Source organism: Vulpes lagopus, chromosome 9 (assembly GCF_018345385.1).
Source record: "Vulpes lagopus strain Blue_001 chromosome 9, ASM1834538v1, whole genome shotgun sequence".
Lineage (NCBI taxonomy): Eukaryota > Metazoa > Chordata > Mammalia > Carnivora > Canidae > Vulpes > Vulpes lagopus.
This window is the reverse complement of record NC_054832.1, coordinates 63492038-63516122: the sequence shown is the minus strand read 5'-3', so window position 1 is coordinate 63516122 and position 24085 is coordinate 63492038. Positions and strand designations below refer to the sequence as shown.

At 38.6% G+C, this 24085-nt stretch overlaps 1 long non-coding RNA gene across 4 annotated transcripts; it reads left to right on the top strand.

Annotated features, from left to right (window-relative positions):
• The first annotated feature begins 15496 nt into the window (after positions 1 to 15496).
• Positions 15497 to 23848, top strand: LOC121498745. 4 transcript variants are annotated; one of them, XR_005989876.1, is made up of 4 exons: positions 15497 to 15625; positions 17066 to 17160; positions 21778 to 21870; positions 22785 to 23848. It is a non-coding gene; the product is annotated as an uncharacterized LOC121498745 (long non-coding RNA). The 4 variants fall into 4 exon arrangements; XR_005989875.1 differs by lacking the exon at positions 21778 to 21870; XR_005989877.1 differs by lacking the exon at positions 22785 to 23848 and having other exon boundaries at positions 21778 to 22081.
• The last annotated feature ends 237 nt before the right edge of the window (positions 23849 to 24085 follow it).

The following is a 24085-nucleotide window of genomic DNA, read 5'->3' as shown; positions in this document are numbered from 1 at the left end:
AATCTAAAGCAGACTCTCCATTGAGCCCGGAGACTGTCATAGGGCTCTATCTCATGACTCAAGATCATGACCTGAGCCAAAATCAAGCCAACTTAACCAACTAAGCCACCCGGGCTCCCCATCATCCTTTTAAATATAGATGAAAATTCAGTGTAACATGAAAATTAAATAAAATCTGAATAAAATTTTAATTAAGGCTGAACATATCTGATTGATGTTAAAAGCCAATATTCGTTAACATCAAAAATAGCATCATTTTCAGTTGACTAAAAAAAAAAGTAGTCTTTCACATGATCTCTAAATTCTATTAGCTTTCAAAACATTCCATCATCTGACCCTTCCCTGGCTCTCCAACTAATTTCTCTATAGAAATGGTAATAATAATTAACATTTATATGAGCTTATTATGAGCCAGGCCCAGTAACCCAAATGAAGAAGTTTCCATTATTATCCCTGATTTATAGATGAAGAAACAGACAGAATTTAGACAATTTGTCCAGCCATACAATTAATAAGTGGTGGCGCCAGGATTAGTTTGGAAACTTTGGCTCCAGGGCCTATAAGCTATACCGCTTCTCTAAACAGTCTGTTCTTATAGCCTTCCCTGCCTACTCTCTCTTTGCCTGAAATACACGTTAGACACTCAAGTTCCATCCCTTTTCTTCCTGCAAATCCACCCTTCACCGTTGCATCCCCATACCATGTGTCTGTACAAACACCAAGCTCTCCTGCATCTGCATGCCTTTGTTCATCTTCCAGCAATCCAGAGCACCCACTACCAACTTCCTTTTGTTTGCTTTCCACAGAGGCTTCCCAAGCTTCAAAACTTCATTAAAATCCATCGCCTTCTAAATTTTCTACTTATGTCTCCAACAGCACCAATCTCTCCCTCCTCTCCTTTTATAGCAACATCTACCTCACACTTTATACCTAATTCTATATCCACAGTAGGGTTTAATGAGACTGCACATTTTTGAAGACCAAAGATATAAGGAAAGATAAAGCAAGCAACTTAGTAAAAGATGGGAAACACTGATTAAACAGAACCATATCAGTTCTGCTGAGGCCATAATGACTAATATGACTAAAAGACCATATCTAAAGTAAGTCAAGTCTGCTTTCTTGCTTCTCATGTGAACAGACTTATAAGCTAATTGGATATTCCTCTTTTATCAGTCAGCTTGTTTTAATCTTGTTTATTACGGAAATAAGTGGATAGTGTCTTCAAACTCAGAGGTCCTGCTAATTGTTCTGCAGGAAAAGTATCAATATACTGGACAGGGCAGACAGAGGGAGAGCATGGTAGATTGAAGAATTTGATTTAGAAAGAAAAGATAAGAGGAGCAAGCAAACTTTTATTAAATAAGAGACTACATTATGATATTTGATAATCACATGAAGTTTTAAAAAATTAGAATGTGGCAGAAAAAAATTACAAATCTAGAGCAGAAGTTGGAAGTAGTAGAGTTTTTATGAATTTTAAATCATTAAGTGCTAACGTTTTACAGAGTAATAAAACTGAAAGCATATGCACTTAAATTTCCTTAAAAATCTTTAAGTTATATAATTCTCTAGAGGGATGGAAAGTACTTACTGATAAACCATGGTACTATTCTCTTCTCTTTTCTGTATACACAGTTATAATTTTTCCAGTAAAATCACACTAATAATAACTACTAGGTATTTACTTTGTATGAATCCTTTGCATTAACTCATTTAATCCCTACAATAACTCAACCATGTGTATGGTATTATTCCTCTTTTACAAAGGAGGGGGGAAAAACGTTAGAGAAGTTAATTGCCCGAGGTTACAGAACCAAATATATTTGTCACTTGCCAAAGTTCATGCATGCTCTTAACCTTTGTTCTACCCTATGTCTTTCTTCTTAGTCACATATTTGTATATATCCATTTGAAAATACTTTTTTCACCAACATTGTGCCATAATTATTTTAAAGTAGGACCACATCTTTTCCTTCCTTTGAAACTACTCTCACCAACTAGTACGCTGAATTGTGTGTTAAACATTAATGACTAGGTGGGCATTAATTTTCTGGAGGTCAAGGTTTAAAGAAAAAAACTAGAAATGGGAATTTTTAATAAAAGCCTACATTGTAAAGAAATTGAAATGTAGTTTGAAATTTTCTAGAAAAAGAAATCTGTAAGCCTAGTTAATTTTACTAGTGAGTTCTATCAAACATTTAAAGAATAACACCAACTCCATCTCTTTCAGAAAACAGAAGAGGATGGGATAATTCTCAACCTATTTTATGAGGCCAGCACAACCCTGAAATAAAAACTTGATAAGCAGTACAGAAAAAGAACTATAGACCAAGATCTCCTAAGAACATAAATGTAAAAATGAAAAATATTGACAAATAAAATTCAACAATATGTAAAAGAATAATATACCATAATCAATGGAGGGAAGGTAGGGGTTCATCTTGGGAATGCAGGCTTTCAATATTAGAAAATCAAGCAATGTAATTGACCACACTGGCAAACTAAAAGTAACTATATGATCATATCAATTGATAGGAAAAAGCATTTGACAACATTCAACATTTATTCCTGATAAAAAGCTCTCAGCAAACATTTATTTATTTGAGAGAGTGAGTGAAAGAGAGTAGAGCACAAGCCAGGGGAGGGGCCAAGGGAGAGGGAGGAGCAGACTCCCTGCTGAACAAGGAGCCTTATGTGGGGCTCTATCCCAGGATCTGGGATCATGACCCGAGCCTAAGGCAGATGCTTAACTGACTGAGCCACCCAGGAGCCCAGTTAAGGACATTTAAAAAGAAAAAACAAAGATAGACAACATCATACTCAATTGTGACAAAATTCAATGGTGAAACACAGGACGGTAAGATCAGAAACAAGACAAGGATGTCCATTCTCACTGCTCCTATTCAATATCATACTGGAGGGCTTGGACAGTATAATAAAGCAAGGGAAAGAAAAGGCAGACAGATTGGAATGGAAAAAACAAACTATTCTTACCAACAGTCAACATAAATGTCTATGTAGAAAATCCAAAGGACCTACCCAAACTCCTAGAACTCATGATAATTAAGTTTAAAAAGGTCAGGATACAGAGTCAATGCATAAAAACCTATCGTATTTTTATAAATTATTAATGTACAATTAGAAACCAAAATTTTAAAAATACTATTTATAATAGAGTCAAAAAATGAAACGTTTGACTACAGATCTAACAAAACACATATGGGGTCCTACACTGAAAACAGTAAGATGCTGATGAAGAACTCAAAAAAGACCTAAATAAATGAAAAGATATATGTTCATGGATTGTAAAAGATTGTAAAGATGTCAACTATTCTATAGTTTAGCACAATTCTAATTCTGTAGTTATAGAGAAGCTTATTTATAAAATATGTATGAAAAGGCGAGCCATACAAAGTTACAAAATTTTTTGTTTTCTTTTTTTAATTTTTTTTATTTTAATTCCAGGTAACATACAGTGTTATATTAATTTCAGGTATAGAAATATAGTAACTCAACCATTCCATACATCACCCAGTGCTCATAATGACAAGTGCACTCCTTAATTCTCATCACCCATTAAACCCATCCCCCCCACTCCACCTCCCCTCTGGCAACCATCAGGTTGGTCTCTCTAATTAAGAGTTTCTTGCTTTGTCTTAAAAATTTTTTGCTTTTTTCTATGATGAAAACTTTTAAGATTTATTCTCTTGGTAATTTTCAAATATATGCTGTAATATTATTAACTATACTCACTGCACTGTACATTACATTTCTGTGACTTATCTATGACTGGAAGTTTGGACCTCTTGACCCCCTTTACCTGTTTTACCCATACCCCAACCCCCTCTACCTCAGGAACCACCATCCTGTTCTCTATCTATGAGGGGTTTTTTTGGGTTTGTTTTTTAGGTTTCACATATAAAGGAGATCATACGATATTTTGGTTTTTCTTATTTCACTTAGCATAATACCTTTAAGGACAATTCCTGTTGTCAAATATGACAAGATTTCATTCTTTTGCATGGCTGAGTAGTTCTAAACTCTGTGTGTGTGCGTGTGCATGTGCATGTGCATGTGCATGTGTGTACACACCGTATCTTCTTTATCCATTCATCCATCAATGGGCATGTGTGTTGTTTTCACATCTTGGCTATTGTAAATAACGCTGCAATGAATATAGTAATGCATATATCTTTTCAAATTAGTTTTTTTTTGTTTTCTTTGGATAAATATCAGGAATGGAATTTCTGGATTGTATGGTAGTTCTATCTTTAATTTTTTGAGGAGCCTTCATACTGTTTTTCCATAGTGGCTACACCAATTTATATTCCCACCAACAGTGCAGAGGGTTCCCTTTCTCCACATCCTTGCTAACACCTGTTATTTGTTCTCTTTTTTTAATAATAGCCCTTCTAACATGTCTGAGGTTGTGTCTCTTTGTGGTTTTGATTTGCATTTCCCTGACTTTTAGTGACATTGCACATCTTTTCATGTGCCTGTTGGCCATCTGTAAGTCTTCTCTGGATAAATATCTATTCAGATCCTCTGCCCATTTTTTAAATCATTTTTTTTGCTATTGAGTTATATAATTCCTTATATATTTTAAATAGTAATTAATGTCTTATTGGATATATGATTTGCAAATATTTCCTCCCACTAAGTAGGTTGCCTTTTCATTTTGTTGATGGTTTTGTTTATGTAGTCCCACTTGTTTATTTTTTACTTTATTTTTTAGGGTTATTTATTTATTTATTCATGAGAGACACAAGAGAGAGGCAGAGACACAGGCAGAGGGAGAAGCAGACTCCATGCAGGGAGACCGATGTGGGATTCGATCCTGGATCCTGGGATCACACCCTGAGCCAAAGGCAGATGCTCAACTGCTGAGCCATCCAGGTGTCCCTATTTTTTGCTTAGATTGCCTTTGCTTTTAGAGTCTGTTCTATAAAGTCATCATCAAGACAAAGGTCAAGGAGCTTACTGCCTATGTTTTCTTCTAGAAGCTTTAGGTTTTCAGGTCTTATATTTGAGCCTTTGAGTTAATTTTTGTGAATGGTCTAAAATTATAGTCTAGTCATAATCTTTTGCATGTGGCTATCCAGTTTTCCCAATACCAAATACTAAAGAGAATGTCCATTTCCCATTGTTTATTCTTGTTCCTTTGTTGTAAACTAATTGACCAAATACACCAGGTTTTATTTCTGGGCTTTCTATTCTGTTCCATTGATTTGGGTGTCTGTTTTTGTGTTAATACTGTTTGATCACATTAGCTTTGTAATATAGTTTGAAATCAGGGAACATGATGCCTCCAGTTTTGTTCTTTCTCAAGATTACTCTGGCTATTTGAGGTCTTCTGTGATTCCATACAAATTTTAGGATTAAATTTTCTGATTCTGTGAAAGATGTTATTGGGATTTTCATGGGGATTGCATTGAATCTGTAGATTGAGTGATATGAACATTTTTACAAAATTAATTCTTCAAATCATGAGCAGGTAATATCCTTATATTTGTGTCCTCTTCAATTTCTTTAATCAGTGTTTTATATTTTCTGATGTACAGGTCTTTTGCCTCTTTTGTTAAATGTATTCCTAGGTATTTTTAATATAATTAGACATGGAATATTCTTAATTTTTCTTTCTGATATTTCATTGCTACACAACAGATTTTTGCATGTGGATTTTGTACCATGCAACTTAACTGAATTCATTTGTTAGCTTTAACAGTATTTTTGTTTCTTGAGGTAGGCCTATATCACTCTCAACTTTCCTCTTAGCTTTTTCTGCATTGCATAGATTTTGGTAAGTTGTATTTCCATTTTCATTTGCTCAAGGTATTTTTTCATTTCTCCTTTGATTTTTTGGTTATTTCATTTGTTATTCAGGAGCATGTGGTTTAATCCCCACATATGTATGATTTTTAGTTTTCTTCTTGTAATTGATTTTTAGTTTGGCACAACTGTTCTTGGAAAAGACGCTTATAAGATTTCAATCTTGTGAAATTTATTGAGACTTGTTTTGTAGCCTAACATTATATATATATGGAGAATCTCCTATGTTCACTTGAAAAAAATGTGTATTCCGCTGTTTTTTGATAGAATGTTCCATATCTGTTAGACCAGATGTACGTCTGATGTGTCATTTAGGGCCAATTTTTTCTTATTGATTTTCTATCTGGATGATCTATCCATTGATGTAAGTGGGATATTAATGTCCCCTATTATTGTGTGCTGTCAATTTCTCCCTTTATGTATGTTAATATTTGCTTTATATATTTAGGTGCTTTTATGTTGGGTGCATAAATATCTACCAATGCTATGTCCTCTTATTGGATTGACCGCTGTATGTTATGCTTCCTCCTTGTATTTTCTTATGGTCTTTGTTTTAAAGTCTATTTTGTGTAAGTATAGCTACCTCAGCTTTCTTTTGGTTTCCATTTGTGTGGAACATCTTTTTCCATACCTTCACTTTCGATCTTGTGTGTCCTTATATCTGAAGTGAGTTGTTTAAAGAAGCATATAGGTGGATCATGTTGGTTTTTAAAAATCCATTCAGCCACTCTATGTCTACTGATTAGAAAATAGTCCATTTGTATTTAAAATAATTATTGGTGGGTATGTACTCATTTTTTAAAAGATTTTATTTAGTCATTCATGATAGAGAGAGAGAGAGAGAGAGAGAGAGAGAGAGAGGCAGAGACACAGGCAGAGGGGGAAGCAGGCTCCATGCAGGGAGCTGGACATGGGACTGGATACCGGGTCTCCAGGACCACGCCCTGGGCCGAAGGCAGGCGCCAAACCGCTGAGCCACCCAGGGATGCCCTGTACTCATTCTTTGTTCATTGTTTTCTGTTTTGTAATTCCTCTCACTTCCATTACTTTGAACTCTATCAGGTAAATTACTTACCTCCATTTCAAAAAGGTTTTTTCCTGAGGTTTTATCTTGTATGTTTGGAACATATTTCTCTGTGTCCTCCTTTTCCTTGACTTCGTTTCTCTTTATGAGGTGAAACAGCTATGTCTCCCATTCTTGAAGGAGGGACGTAGTATAGGAGATGGACCTTATCTTTCAACTTTGCCCTAACCTTTTCCTTCTATATCTTTGTGATTTTTCTAAGCAGTCTGACTTATTTGATTGTTCCCAGTTGTTGAGGGTGTGCCAAGATTTGTCAGTGTTCCAAAGAGAAAGATTTTAGTCACCAGCTAGTTCTAGGCTGATTGGAAGCTAGACCTTCAGGCAGTAGCTTTTACAGTATACAAATATATATAATCCATGGGCAATCATAAAACCTGCTGGTCTCTAGGCCAGGCAATCTGGTAGTATCTCCTGAGTGACAGAAAAATCAGGGCTTCAAATAAGTGTATAAGGTCCTTTCTGGGAGGAAATACCAGCAAGCTGAATTGAAGCCAAGGGAGAGTGCAAAGATAGCCTACATTCCCTGATAGGAGCTCTTTTCACAGAAAGACCAGGTATTTCAGTCTACTGTCAAGCTAGTGCTTTGGGTTTGGTAAACTTCTTTTTTTTTTTTTTTTAAGATTTTATTTATTTATTCATGAGAGACACAGACACACACACACACAGAGAGGCAGAGACACAGACAGAGGAGAAGCAGGCTCCATGCAGGAAGCCTGATGAGGGACTTGATTCTGGGACTCCAGGATCACGCCCTGAGCCAATGGCGGGCACTAAACCACTGAGCCATCCCCGGGTTTGTAGACTTCTAAGAACTTTGTCTGATTATTACTGTCATATGGGACTCAAGATCACAAGCCCCTTTGGCCACCAAAGCCAGGCAATCAAGGAACATCCTCTGTGTGTACTGTGTGCACATGCTGACTTTTGCATAGCTGAAAGAGAGCACAAGTCTGTGGTGTGCTTCTGTTGCACCCACCAGCTTTCATAGGGCCATAGGAGAGCACAAGGCAAAGGCATGACTGTGGCTTTAGCAAGAAAGCAGGAGAGCCTGCATTATCGAGGGAGATAGAGAGCATGAAAATGGTATGTGCCAGAGCCTCCATTCCCAGAGAGATTCTGAATAAGGTCCTGCCCCTTTGGCAGATGTTTTAAGATGAGAAAATAGTATCCTTCATGTATAGTGTAGGTGCTTTTCAAACGGCTGTCTTTGTGTTAGTCCTGGGGCAATGAGTCCTATGTGAGTCCCTTTAAAGAAGTATCTCAGGTTCCTACAGCCCATTGGGTCTTCTGGATATGAGCCCTGATTGTTTTCAAAGCCAGACATTATGGGAGTTGGTCACTGCATTGCAGGTCACAAGGGTTGGAGTGTCTGATATAAGGCACAAATCCTACATTCCTCATGGAAAAGCTCTGGATTTGTGAGATCCCTTCCGGTTGTGGGTCACCAAGCTGGGGTTGAGTTTTTCTTGGGAAGGCATCTTTGCCTCTCCTACCAACCTAGATGTTGCCCTTTTACTGTTTGCTGTGAAGGAGCTGTTCAGCTAGTTTTCAGGTCTTTTTCTGAGGGAATTGTTTCATCTGTACCTGTAGATTTAGTGTGGCCATGGGAGGAAAGGGAGGTCAGGATCTTCTTATAGTGTCATATTGGACTGATCCCTCCCCCAACGATTTTTAAAAAGAAGAATAAAATTGGGGGCACTTGGGTGGCTCATTTATATGCTCATTTTACTCATGGATTGACACAGATGTGGATGCCTATGACATTTTGGACACATAAAAAGCCAACCCCAGGAGCACCTGGGTGGCTCAGTGGCTGAGCATCTGTCTTTGGCTCAGGGCATGATCCTGGGGTCCTGGGATAGAGTACTGTATCAGGCTCCCTGCAGGAAGCCTGCTGCTTCCTCTGCCTATGTCTCTGCCTCTCCCTGTGTGTCTTTCATGAATGAATAAATAAAATCTTAAAAAAAGAATAAAATTGGATAAATCACAATACCCACTATTAAGTCTTAGTATAAAGTTGTGATAATGAAGACACTGGTATTAACAAAAGGATAGACATATAGATAACAGAACAGAATGAAAGTCCAGATATAGACTCATAAAAATTGATTTTTTTACAAAGGTTCAAAGGCAATTCAGTGAAGGATAGTCTTCAAGAAATGATGTTGAAACAATTAAACATTCATTTGTGGAAAAAAAGCCTTAGCTTAAAAGTCATACTTTGTGCACAGATGTACTCAAAATATAGCACAGATCTAAATGTAAAATGTAAACTATAAACTTTCATAGGATAAGATAAAATCCTAAAGAATTTTAGTATAAAATCTTCATGAGGGATCCCTGGGTGGCGCAGCGGTTTGGCGCCTACCTTTGGCCCAGGGCGCGATCCTGGAGACCCGGGATCGAATCCCACATCGGGCTCCCAGTGCATGGAGCCTGCTTCTCCCTCTGCCTGTGTCTCTGCCTCTCTCTCTCTCTCTCTCTCTGTGACTATCATAAATAAAAATTAAAAAAAAAAATCTTCATGAGTTGGGGTTAGGCAAAAGTTCTCACACATGACACCAAAAGCACAATTCATAAGAGAAAAGAATTAATAAATTAGACTGCACAAGATTTGAATTTTATGAAAGACACTGTTAGGAGAATAAAAAGATAAGCTACAAAATAAGATATATTTGAAATCACATGTCTGACAAATAACTTACATTCAGAATACAAATTTTAAAAATTCTTAAAACTCATTAAAAAAAACACCTAATTTTAAAAAGTGGTAAAAATCTTGACATTTCACCAAAGAGTATATAAAATGGCAAATAAGAATGGGGAAAGATGTTTATATTATTAACGATTAAGGAAATGCAAATTAAAACTACAATGAGGTATCATTACATATATATTAGAATGATTAAAATTTAAAAAGCTGATAATATCAAGTGCCAGAGAGGATGTACGATAACCTAATGCCACATGCTGGCAGAAACACAAAATGGTGCAGAAATTCTTGAGAAACGGTTTGGTGGTTTCTTATAAAGTTAAACACTTAGCATGTGACTCAGCAATCCTACTCCTGGATATTTAGACTACAGAAATTAAAAGTCATGTTCACACAAAAGTCTCTACCATGCTTATGGAAATTCTATTCATAGTCTCTAAAAATTATAACCAACTCCTGGCCTTTCATTGAGTAAATGGATAAACAGTGGTACATCTATACAATGAAATAGTCCTCAGCATTACAGAAGAACAAATTATTAATACATGCAAGAACTTCAATGAATCTCAAAGACATTATGCTAAGTAAAGGAAGGCAGTTTCAAAAAGTTTCATGCTGTATTATGCATTTCTATGACATTCTCAAAAAGGCAAAATTATAAGGACAAAAAAACAGTGGTTATCAGCTATTGTATAGGGAGGTAGGAGATGTCTATAAAAGGATAGCATGAGGGAGAATTTTTAGAGAAAGTGAAAGAAATGTTTTGTATCCTAATTATGGTTGTAGTTACATGAATCTATACATACGTGTGTTTAAATTCATATAATTCTTTTAAAAAGTCAATTTTACTCTATAATTTTAAAAACCCTCTACTTCTAACACCATCAAATATCAACTTTACTTCTATGAGACTGAATTAGATCTCACTGGATATAAGATAGAGATAACTAATTCTGGAGAATTAGGTAAATAGAATTTAGGTAATTGAAAGAAACATAGTTTTGCTATATCAAGCAGTAGAAAAATGTAAGTGGTATGGGGGAGGGGAGAGAGGAAGATCTACTTAGTAAAGAGGCTAAATCATATAGATAGGCGATGAATGGAATTTTCTGAATCATTATACATGATTCTGCTCACATATAGGCATGCAAGACTCTAAAGTGCATAAATAATTCCACGGCAACAAGTTACATTTTTTGGAATTCTCCATAAACACTTACATACTGTCATAGCTTTTTTAGTGATTCACCACTGTTTTAACAAGTTACTATAACTTCCTAACACACCATTCATAATTCCAAGAGAATCCCTTCCATACCTGAATACACCAACATTGTTTTTTTTTAACTATCACCACTGAAATGTAACTCTTTTAATTATTTGAAATATTTAATAAAAATTTGAATTTATTATAGGAATAATAACAATTTAGTCTTAATCTTGTGTATAAATATGTTTCCTCTATGGCTAGAAAATGGGTTTATAATTTTTTTCATTTGCAGTTTTTAGAGTTGTCAGTTCCAATTATATTAATTTAAAATTATTTTTGAGAATAGTTAAATAAATTATGGCATATCCATTTGATGGCATGTTACAGCCATAATAAGGAATAATGTACTGATATGAAGTTATCCCTATTAGGAATTTAAAAAGTAAACTTCAGAATAGCAGGCAAGTTATTTGAGAAAATGGGGCCAAGTTTATACACAAACATACACATGTAGTTACTTAGACTAAGTAAATATTTTTTAGAAGAATACAGAAGTGGGGAATTAGGTGTTCAAAGTGAGAATTGGGAGGTATTACCTGTGACCACTCTTTATCTTGTATATTTTGAATCCTGTGAATGCATTACCTATTACAAAAATCAGTTAAAATAAAAATCATTCCCCTTCCCTTCAAAACAGAGTATCTATGTATTTAAAAGTTAATGCTTAGAAAAAAGAAGAAATAATAATTTAGTTTCCTTTTTGGGGCCCCCGTAGTCTCACTCAATAGAAATACACTGAAGAACAGATTTCTCATTGTACATGTTTGATGCAGTTTTTATTTTCCTCACACAAATCTGAAATGTGTAGGATCCTTTGAATACTCTTAATACCTTGCTATTCAAAGTACTGTCCAAGGACCATACTATTGTATGGTTCAGGGAACTGGCTAGAAATGCAGAATCTTTGTGCCCTACTCTAGACCTACCAAATCAGAATCAGCACTTTAACAAAATCCTCCCAGAGGACTTATGTGCACTTCTAGTGGGAGAAGTACTACTTCAAACAGCAGGGTGAAGTTGGATAGAGACAGTGCCAATAGCCTAGGATCAATGGTCTAGGCAAATCGATGGTATTTCAGGGTACAGAGAGAAAGGTCACCGAACAGGCTACAGTGAAGTTTGCTGAAGAACCAAAAAGAATCTTAGATCCTAGAACTGTGATGAATCACTAAATTCTACTCCTGAAAGCAATATTAACTAGAATTTAAATAAAGATTTGGGAAAAAAAGAAAGAAAGAGCCTAAACTTAAGGTCAAAAGGGAAATAAATCCTAGCTCCTGGGTGTAAATAAAAATGCAATTTATTTTCTATTTCATCTGTTACTACCCAAAGGATATGAACAGAATCATCATGAGCCCCTCCAAGAGATGCATCCATTAGCTGTTTTAAAAGCCAAACCAAAATACACTAAAACTTTTGATAAGTCTCTATTCAGTTTTATCAAAACTTGCTTCTGGCCTTCTCCCCATCCCACCACCATTTAGCCAATAGTAAGAGGGAGTCTTCTGAACTAGACGTAAATTCATATCACTTCTACATGCAAACACTTTTCAATGGCTTCCCATTTTACTCAGAGTAGGAGTTAGAGTCCTAACACAAACCTACAAGAGTCTGTGCAATGCACCTACCCCCAAGTCACTCAACTATGCTCTCCTTGGCTTACTCAGCTCCAGCCACATTGATCTCCTTGCTATCTCCTGAATTTGTCAAGTGTTTTCTACTTCCAGATCTTTGCACTTATTCCCTCTTCCTAGGATCCTTTTCTTTCAGATAATCCATGGTTCATTTCCATCAGTTCTCTGCTCAAGAGTCATCTGATAATTGAGGCCTTCCCTGACCACATTCCTCTATCTCTCTTACTCTGCTTTATTTTTTCCCATAGCATGGACCACCATTTCTCACATACCTACTTATTGTTTTGATTTTTTTCCTCTCTAGAATAGAACCTTCTCAAAGGTTAGAACTTGAACTATTGCTAAATCTCCAGTGCCTAAAAGAGAGATTGTTGTTGAATGTATGAATGAGTGAGTGAGTGAATGAATGAATGAATGAATGAATGAATGAAAAAAGAACCAACAATTGGTCTGGTCTTAAGTCTCCTTGGGGTGCCATAACAAAATACCATAGACTAAATGGCTTAAACAACAGAAATCTATTGCTCTCAGTTCTGGAAGCTGGAAGTCCAAGATCAAGGTCCTGTCCAGTTTGGTTCCTGGTGAGGACCCTCTTCTTGGCTTGCAGATGGATGCCTTCCCACTGTGTCTTTGCATGACCTTCCTTAGTGCATGCATGTGAGATCTCCACTTTCCACTTCTTATAAGGCCACCAATCCTATCAAATTAGGATCCCACTCTTATGACCTCATTTAACCCTAAAAGCCATATCTCCAAATGGTCATGTTTAGGGTTGGGATTTCAACATATGAATTTGTGTGTGGTGGGGTATAATTCAGTCCATAGCAGATTTCACAATTAGTTTATTTTTATTAAAGAAATTGCCGTTAGACTGCATTTTCTTTTTAATCCTTATCCCATTCAATGATGCACCTGGTATGTATTTTAGCATAACTTCCCATGAACAAAAGTGCTGCAGCCAGGAGATGCCATTTGATATGATTCTCCCTTGGTGTGGGGGTAACTCTGGACACGGAGAGGTAAAGGCTTGTACTAGGTCTCTCACAGCCAATAATCAGATGTCCCTGAAGGTATATTTTTCAATATTGAAGGAAAAAAGGAAAAAAGAATTTGGGGTGTTTGTTGCAGTTACAGCTCAGTCCCTTATCTTCCTTGATTTGGAACTTGAGTGAAATGCTACTTTACGAAATACAAGGTAATTGCAGCTGCTCTGAAATGCTGTATGTCCACACTATAGAGCAGTGCAGAAATCTTTCCTGTTTGCCAATCACTTCTGCAGTTGTGTATTAGGAATAACTTAGAAATACATTTAAGCAAACTGCCTTTCTTCAAGTATTGTAAATCTCCTTACTGTAGGAATTATTATTTTTTAACCCTGGTCACTAGAATCATCTATGGACAAGCTTCAGCATACAGATGCCAGACTCTTTTCTTTTTTTTTTTTTTTAAATTTTTATTTATTTATGATAGTCACACACACAGAGAAAGAGAGAGAGAGGCAGAGACATAGGCAGAGGGAGAAGCAGGCTCCATGCTCCGGGAGCCCGATGTGGGATTCGATCCCGGGTCTCCAGGATCGCGCCCTGGGCCAAAGGCAGGCGCCAAACTGCTGCGCCACCCAGGGATCCCGCCAGACTCTTTTCTTGACCAAATTCTACTCAGGCTCCTCTAAGTCCTCTTCTCAATCAGGCCTCAACCTTGGTCTGTAAAACCTACAGACTCTGCCTAAATTATTTCATCCATGCTTCTGCTCCCTCACCTCATCCTCCACACACACTAAGAGACTTGAAGAAACACTACCATAGTTTCTAACAGCTCAAGACTGCATCTCTGGGATCATAACAGCAGCCCCCTTAAATTCCTGCTGGAGAAAGCTCAATGCTGTCAGGAGATTTTACTGTTTATTTTAGCCAAAACCTGGTGACAAGCAGATAGGGTCCCTTAACCCTCTCTTAGAGCAGTTACTTTAGAAAGCTTGCAACTCTAAATCTTTTCTGTCCCTTTGAGATGTAAATCTCTACCACCCAGAATAGTCTTCTCAAGAATCTTTTTTTGAGATGCAAACTTTCAAAAAGCTAACTCTTGCCCTACCTCCCAGTCCCCTACAAGGGGGTAGGGGCCTAACTTTGGTGGCTGCAGGATGCTCTAACTTGTTCTTCTGCCTCTTGCTTTAAAGATAGGAGAAGTTTGAAGCACCTGGCTGGCTCAGTGGGTGGAACATGTGACTCTCGATCATGGGGTTGTAAGTTCAATACCCGTGTTGGGTGTAGATTACTTAAAAAGAATATCTTAAAAACAAACAAACAAAAAAGATAGGAAAAGTTTGTTTCTCCTCTGAATAAGTGCCAATTAACAAACCCAGATGGCTCAACACATCTAGATGCTTGTTTTGACAAAGTTGGTTTCAGTTCATGCTGGACCTTCTTCTCTATCTCAATAGTTATTGCTAAATAAAATCTACCCTTATTGCTTTAACTAGGATCCAGATTTGAGGAGTCTTTGACAAGATCAACCCCAGAGATTTTGTTTCACTGGATCTAGGTTGGGGCCTAGGTATCAGGAGTTTATAAAACCTCCAAAGAAGTCTTCTGAGGCACAGTGAGGATCGTGAATAACTGCTAATGGACCTTGGTTCTGAAAGTGGGGTCTCTGGACCAACGATATTACCTTCATCTTTTGGGAACTTGTCAGAAACAAATGCTTAGATCTCACTCCAAACTTACCGAGTCTGACACCCTGAGGGTAGGGCCCAGCAATCTGTGTTTTAACAAGATCCTGTGATTCTGATAGAATAAAGTTTGAGCACTATTGTTGCAGAGGGTTAAATTTGCTCCATGAAATATAATTAGGATTTGGTTAGTTGACTTGTGACTTGGAGCCTAGTTATGTCAGTAAACATTAACCTGAAGAATGTGCCTGGAAAATTCCTATTTTCACTCCACTCCTTCCCCCTCCTTTTTCTCCCCATTCAGTTTTTTCTGAAATAAGAGCTTGAAGGATCTTGGTCCACCAACGCTCTTAGAAACCTTCACTAATCCTTGAAATTATAATACAGTTGCTAATGGCTGTGACAAATTTGGCCTTTGGAAATGGTGAGTAGAATCAAAATTTATGAAATGGATTCTCATCCTCCTCCCTTTAAAAAATCCTAAGTATCCTAGAATGTGTTCTTTGGCTAACATTTTTATAGCTGGGTATTTATTTCAGAAAAAAAGCATTGGAAAGAAAAATGGTTGTATTTGTATATGACTGCCTTTCCTTCCTACTTTGTTAGATGAAAATCAAGTATGTTTGGTTCCAAAATTTGGAGCATGAGGCCTTTGTGAGCCTCTTGCTTCTTACCACCAGAGAGCAGAAGGGATGCTACAGATGCTGGCAACCATTCCTTCTTGATGGAGAAAGAAGGTCATTGAGAGGGTACAAGAAAAATGATTATATGTTTCTACTTTCTGCTCTCTCCAGTGACAGACAGTTATGGCTCTTTTAATTCATTCCTTCATTACATTTGCAAATGGAAAAACATATTCCACAAAAAAAGTCTCTGCTTCTGGAAACATTCATTTCAGGGGGAAAAAAAGGTATGAGGAAGCTTTATTTTGGGCAAATATATTCTCATTTTTCCAAGTTACACATTTATATAGATTTGCAAAATAAATGAAAAAAAATATTTACTTTTATACACACAGAGAATTCATCCAAGGAATAGAAAATAATCCTTAACTTTGGAAACAAACAGATTTTGACAAAGGAGATATCATTTTGTATGTTTTACATTAGAGTTTTTATTTTGTAAACATGTACTAGTTTTTAGAGTTTTGCCTCACCCAGGGCAAATTGGCAATATAATTTGGAGAGGTGCCATTCCTGAAAGGCGGCAACAATTTATGTTCTCTGAGAAATATGAGACCCACTTATTCTTCAAACAACCAAAGTGGTTGTGGGAAATTTACTTTGTTTTCACTTATATCAATGTTTCTTTTACCTGGCTTTGAAACTCTTCAATAACTGCCTTCAACGAGTCTCAAATCCAGCTTGAACTATCATTGCCTCATTCAGCTGAGCATTAGAGCCAACAGGTTAAACCAGTCTCCCAGAATCTGCCCATTCCCTGCCCTCCATGTTTTAGCAGACTGAAATGAGCTCAGCAGGAGAGGCAGGGGTGGTCTCTGCTCAGCTGAAAAAGATTATTGTTTCCCTACCCTGCTTCTCCAGGGATATTATCCACCAATCCACCTTGAAATCCTAGAGACATTTCTACAAGGTTCATTACGCCACTTCATTAAGCAACGGGTTCTGCTAGTTAAACCTTTAAAAAAAATTGTAGCAGCAAGCCATAATTTTAGTAGCATTTCCTAATTCCAGGCTGTGACACCAGCGTGTGAACTTTCCACATTAAGACTGGTGGTATTGGAGAAAGAAAACTCTAAAGTTTTTGAAACCTTTGACTGTCAATATTCATGGGTAGGAGAAGAAGCTGAAGAAGAAATCACCGTTCTGTAACTTAATATATGAATATGTTTTATTTTAAAAAGCTCTCCATGCTGAACGTTGTGGATCTACATCTCATAGGGAGATAAGGTGAGATACCAGTCTTCAAAAAACTGCCAGCGGGGTCAGAATGGAGGAGGTAAGCATGTAAAACAGTAACTAATTGGTTGGGAAGCAGGATGAAATAAGTGATAATATAAAGATTTAGGGATAGAGCTAAGGGACCAAGGAGCCAGGAATCATCAACCATGGGCCCTGACTGGAAGGAGGTTTTAGGCAGCAGCACCAATGGTGTACAGACCCCAAGTTCAAATAAACACAGTGTAAGATGAGAAAGCAAGACTCAAAGGGAACCAGTTCAATAGTATACATGCAAGTCCTTGGCACATGGTTTCACTGATTGTTGCAAAGAGCAGTTGGCATTTGAACTGAGCTCTGAAGGATAAAACAATTTTAAAATGAAGAGAAGGGGGCAGCCTGGGTGGCTCAGTAGTTTAGCGACGCCTTCAGCCCAGGGTGTGATCCTGGGGACCCAGGATGGAGTCCCACATCGGGCTCCCTGCATGGAGCCTGCTTCTCCCTCTGCCTGTGTCACTGCCTCTCTCTGTCTCTCATGAATAAATAAATAAATAAATAAATAAATAAATAAATAAATAAATAAATAAATAAAATCTTAAAAATAAAATGAAGAGAAGGGTATTCCAGCTGAGGGAATAGCATGAGATGGAGAGTAGACAGTTTGAGGCTCAGGAGTGAGATGGAGGATTGATGGGTTGAGAGTGTGCTCCAGATAAACTGCCTGGAGAGAGAAAACCGGATGTGGGGATGTGGGAAGAATTTAGGTTAGACAAAGCACTGGGAGCGTTAGGTAACATGCCTTATTAGAGTTTGGAGCAAATGTAGAAGAGGTGGCTGGTTTACCGCCCCCTTCAGAGATATCATCTCTCCTCTGGTCCACCTAGCCTGATGAGAAATTACCAAAGGAGAATAAGAAAGCCAGCATGTTGCAACTAACAAGGACACTTCGAGGCTCCTTAGTGTTGTAATGGATTGTGAAATAATCCATCGCTTCTACCCACTTAGATCCCTCTCCTGCCAGTGCCACCCTCTCTTCTACGGGTGGCAAAACCCATTGCACCACCTCATCATGTCTGACAAGCTCCCTTCCAACCAGCTCAGAAGGCTACAGCCACCAAGCACCACAGAGGAAACTCAAGCAAGGGAATTATGTCAGAAAGTGGTGCACACTGTCCTGTAGAGGGAATGCCATGCTTTGCCCATTAAGGAATTCTATGGAAAAGATAAATGTCAGCTGATGTATACAGATGGTGCCTGGTCCTCTGCAGGTCCTCAATAAATATTAAATTGAGTTTTAGTCGCTTATAAGTTATTAAAATAAACTGCCACTTTTTGTTGTGTGAGTCTTCATAAGTCAATTTTCTCAATAGGCGATATTAAGAACTTAAAGGAACAATTAGGGTGTTATCCGTTTTTAGCCTAAATGCTCAAATTTACCCCTGCCTTCATTACCATGTTAGTATTATTTGAAAAATAAACACGAGATTTTCCCAATTATAAAGGTAGTATGTATATATTATATAGAATCTGGAAAGTATAAAACTCTCACTCTTTTAAAGTCCCCCAATAAACAATAATGAGACTCACTGTATTATTAGTTTCCTACTGCTACTGTAACTAATTCCTACAGATTTAGTGCCTTAAAACAACTCAATTTATTGTATAGTTCTGGAGGTCAGAAATCTGATCCAAGTCTCAGTGGCCTAAAGTCAAGGTGTCAGCAGGGCTGTGTTCATTCTGGAGGCTTTAGGGGAGAATCTATTGTTTTTCCTTGTCCAGCTCATCAAAGTAGCCTACATTCTTTGGCTTGTGGCTTCCTCCATCTTGAAAACCAGCAACTTTGTATCTCTCTGATGACTCCTCCATACTCACTCTCCATACTCTGACTCTCTTCTGCCTTCCTCTTCCACTTTTAAGGATGCTTGTGATTACATTGGGCCTACCAGAACAACCCCGGATAATCACAGATAATCTATTCACTGATTAGCATTTGAAATCTTAATTCCCCTTACCATGTAAAGCAACATTCACGGATTCCAAGGATTAGGACATAGATATCTTTGGGGCTGGAGGAGTGTCATTATTCTATCATACTCATAATTTCTGTTCAGTATCTGTAATCATAAACATAAAAAAAGATGTATTTATTTGAGAGTGAGTGAGAGAGCATGAGTGGGGGGAGGGGCAGAGGGAGAGAATCTTCAAGCAGAATCCCACTGAGCATACAGCCCAATGTGGGGGTGCCTGGGTGGTTCAGCCATTGGGCATCTATCTGCCTTTGGCTCAGGGCGTGATCCTGGAGTCCTGGGATGGAGTCCCACATTGAGATCGTTATATGGAGCCTGTTTCTCCCTTTGCCTGTGTCTCTGCCTCTCTCTCTCATGAAAAAATAAATAAAATCTTAAAAAAAAGAAAAAATAGAGCCCAAAGTGGGGCTCCATCTCACTATCCATGAGATTATGACCTGTGTCAAAACCAAGAGTTGGCCCCCAGCTCTCCCAGAGCCACCCAGGCACCCCAGTAATCATAAACATTATAATTTCCTAATATTTGTCAAGTTCACATGTATGCAAATATGTACTCTATGTAATAGACTACTCCTCATTTTAAAATAATGTCATCTATGCTGGGAGTGGAGTTTTTTGAATAACTGTAGACCATGGTTTCAGTTTTCTGAATAGCATGAAGGTCATTCTCTACTGGCTTATAATCAATAAAGCTACTTTGAATATAATAAGTGGGTACTGAAGAATCAGTAAAGATGCCTGTGACTAATTCCCTTTTCTCCATTCAGAAGCCAGTGGCAGTGGAGGGAATGCATTAGTGTATGTTGACTTAGGAGTTGGTCGAATTTGGCAAGGAAGTTTTCAAACTTTCTTCCTGGGAGGAACCAGAGCTGTTCCAATAAAAACAGGATCTGTTGGCAGTAGTGAAACCTGGATGTGTTCACACTTACAACACAACCTTGTATTAAACATACTGAGCCTACTGAGTTCTGGGGAAAAGAAATTATTTATATATCCTAATAATTTGTGTCTGAATGGGCAACTATTTCCTTTCTCCTGCAGTGCTCTAAGATTACAAAATGTAAAGAATAGTACTCTTCATATCAGATATTTTTCTGCTGGCAGTTACTTATGAGTCATCATCAAAGATTTTTATAGGATTGTCCTCACAGCCTATTCTCTAGGTAGAGAGCAGAAAGCAGTATAGCAAATCATTTTTGAAAAAAAAAAAAAATTCAAAATGGCAATATCTGTTTGAGTAATCAAGTAAAAATCAAGAAAACCATTTGGAGTTTACTTTGAGTAACTTAATTATAACTGTGAAGGATATGCATTTATTTATAGAGCACCTTCTGCCCAACGACTGTAAATCACTAAATTACTATGTTATCTCTTGAAAGACAAGTAGGAAGAGACATTTTGGTATCTGGTGATAAGGGATTTGATCTCTCATTCCAACTTCCCCTCTTTTCTCATCCCCCCAATTCCAAAGTGGTATAAGGATAAGCAGCAACTAAGGCCAGATATGGGTGACAAATAATAGGAGGCCCTTGCTGGTTTTGTTGTTGTTGTTGTTTTAAAGATTTATTTATTTGAGAAGGAGAGTAAAAGAGAGCGCCCAAGTGCAGACAGGGGGGTGGGGCAGTGATAAAGAAATCTCCAGACTTCCTGCTGAGCACCGAGCCAGCACCAGCTGCTTGATCATGACCTCAATCCAAATCAGGAGTCTGACTTATTAACCGACTGAGCCACCCAGGCACCCCAGGAGTCCCTTCCGGATTTACTCCACGTGTGACCTGGGGTCTCCCTGTCCCCTGAGGTTTAGAGAAAATGCAATCAATCCCTCAGTTCCAAGGCTTGAGGCTGATTTCTCTAAATTCCTGGGCAGTTTACAGCCTCAAAGTCACCTCTAGCTCCACACTTTGGCTTCCTTACTTTGTGGGTCTCAAGGTCTCAGGTTGTGCTTCTGCCCCGGGGTGGGGGTGGGGGGAGCACAGGGACTCAGGGGGGCGTTCAGGCTCTTTCCCGGGTTCCCCAGGGCTCCCCCCGCCCCGCAAGCGCCACTCCCACGGCGCGGCCTGCGCGATCAGCCGCCTCACCCGGACCCCGCCAAGGGAATTTGCAGTCCGCCCCCCTCCCTCCTTCACCTGGTGCCCCAGTTTTAGGTCAGCAGCGACTGGGCTCCTCCCTCTCAGAGGCAAGGCAAATTCCTCTCGTCTTCTCATGCAGAACCGGGCAGGGGTTTCTTTTGTTCCCTCAGCACCTTCCCAGCCCCGGGTGCTCACCTACTCCCCAAGGCCCCTCAGCTATTTCCTAAGAATTGTACCGCCAGCTCTTAAGATAAAATACAGAGGGTTGAAATTTTTAGCATTCTGAAGCTCCAGTGTTTTCAGCCCAGAGAAGACCAATGCTGCTTTCATTCAGCGAATACTGTTCTGTGTTTTTATTCTATGCCAGGCATTATTACCAGAGCCGGGAGCCACAGTCCTGGCCCCCGTGGAGTTGGTTTAAAACCTCCCTCCTCCAGAAGGCAAACAGTGTGTGAATAATTAACAACCCTGGTAAATACCACAAAGGAAAATCGCTGAGTATTATCTGGAAGGGCGTGGCTGTGGCTGAGAGGGGGCGAGAGTTAAGGGAAGTTTTCCCCTGATGACTTTTCATTTGCCCAGGATTGGAAAAGGCTGTTTCACTCCTGGGCCAACGTTCTTCTCTCTGCAAACGCTGCTTCTGAAGACACAGCTGAGACAGGAAGGACGCCCTTGGTTAAGTTTCTGTCTTGAATTAACTAGTCAATTCAATACACACTTATTGAGGGGGCTGGCATGTACCTGATATTGTGCTAACAGTATAAGAATTTATCTATAGCCTAAAAGAGGGGTGACAGAAAAAAAAATACCCCAAACAAACGAAAACCACAAAGAATGGAGTATGTTTTCAGATAGTATGAAGTGCAGTAACTGAAAAACAATGGCAGGGGAGGCAGTGGTTTTGTTTTGTTTTGTTTTTTTTTTATGATAGTCACAGAGAGAGAGAGAGAGGCAGAGACACAGGCAGAGGGAGAAGCAGGCTCCATGCACCAGGAGCCCGATGTGGGATTCGATCCCGGGTCTCCAGGAGATCGTGCCCTGGGCCAAAAGCAGGCGCCAAACCACTGAGCCACCCAGGGATCCCCAGGGGAGTAGTTAGTGGTAAAGGAAGTACAGAACCTAGACGGTGAGTGCGTCTAGCTAAAGGTGAGCTATGCTCAAAGTTCCTGAGGCAGAAAGAAACACATTGTTGGCTTGACCAGGGAGAAAATTCTAGAACATCTAGAAAATCTAGAACAAATGCGAGGAAGAGGGGTAGGAGGTTCTTGGTGTAGAGCCAGAACCCAGCTTACGCAGAGTTTTATAGGCTGTGGAAAGAGTTAAGGTCTTTCCCTCTGCCCAAGAGCCCAGGAGTAAAATGTAAGGGAGTGACTCGCCGATTTGCGTTGTAAGAGATCGTTCCAGGTACAGGATAGAGAATAAATTGTTTATCACCCTTTTATGATAACCCCAAACATTTTGAGACAGGGAGACTTCATGAAAGGAACCCACGAAAGACTGCTTTATTGTTGCCTCTATTCTTGCTAGGATCTACACCCCCACCTCACATGTGCCTTATATAACAGATAATGTATGTTCTCCTTGTAAAGGTCAAGGAGTTAATGATTTCCTTGGAGTCTTCCAGCACAACAGAGAACATCTAAGTGACCAGGAGGGGTCCTCATGAACTGAATGTTTTCTAAGACTAATGACTCACCAAGAGCCCTGGCTCTAGGGCATATGTGACTAATGGGGGACACCTAAACATTTGTCTTTGTTCCTGGATGCCTGTGAAGACATGTGCACTGGACCACAATCCTCAATAAAAATCCCAGATCCTAAGCAAAGACAAACTCACTCTCCTTCTCAAGTCTCCCAGATGCTCTGTTACTGCACTCTCTCTTGGTCTTCAATAAACTCTATTCTCCCTTCCTCTTGGCTCACAATCAGTTTCTACCCTGTGTAAAGCCAAGGACCCTCTTGGTTGGTCCTGTTGTAACTCTCTCTGGATCCTCGGACCCAGCCAGCCTGCATTGTATTGATGCAGAATTCATTAAATTGTGATATATACATTTAATGGAATATTATGAAGGGCTAAAAATGGTGACATGCCTATTATTGGCATGGAAAGATGTCTACATTATAGTAACTGGGGAAAATAATTAGGTTATAGTACAATGACCATTTGAGCTTTAAAAAGTCTGAAAACCAAAAATGTTTGTATTATTTATCTCCAAGTGATGACAATATGAAATGTTTTCTCTTCATTTTTGCTTACCTATATTTTCTAGTTTTTCTACCAGAGTAATGAAAAAAGACAGATAAAAATCAGTTCATGAGAGAGAAGATTAGAATGTGGCCTGATAGAGAAAACATTTAAATACAGTAATGTGGCATTTTCATTTATGGAGAATTATATTTATAGCTTACTTCAAAACATGAATACTTCGTAGCACATTTCAAATGTTATTCCATAAAATTTATGATGAAAGACTAGAAGTGTGATCACAGATATTATTCCTTAAAATTAAAGTTCACAGTATTTCTCCTTTCCCTGCATGCATCATTGTCTTTGATCATACATTTTCTCAGACCCAATGTGAAGTTTTTCCCCCACTTGAGTGACAATTTTAGGGAGTGCTTCTGACTGTGTTGCCTTGCTTTATTTTTTATTTTTTTATTATTTATTTATTTATTTATGATAGTCACACACACAGAGAGAGAGAGAGAGAGGCAGAGACACAGGCAGAGGGAGAAGCAGGCTCCATGCACCGGGAGCCCGACGTGGGATTCGATCCCGGGTCTCCAGGATTGCGCCCTGGGCCAAAGGCAGGCGCCAAACCACTGCGCCACCCAGGGATCCCCTATTTTTTAATTTGGGATTAGAAAATAGTTCTATCATTGTCCCACT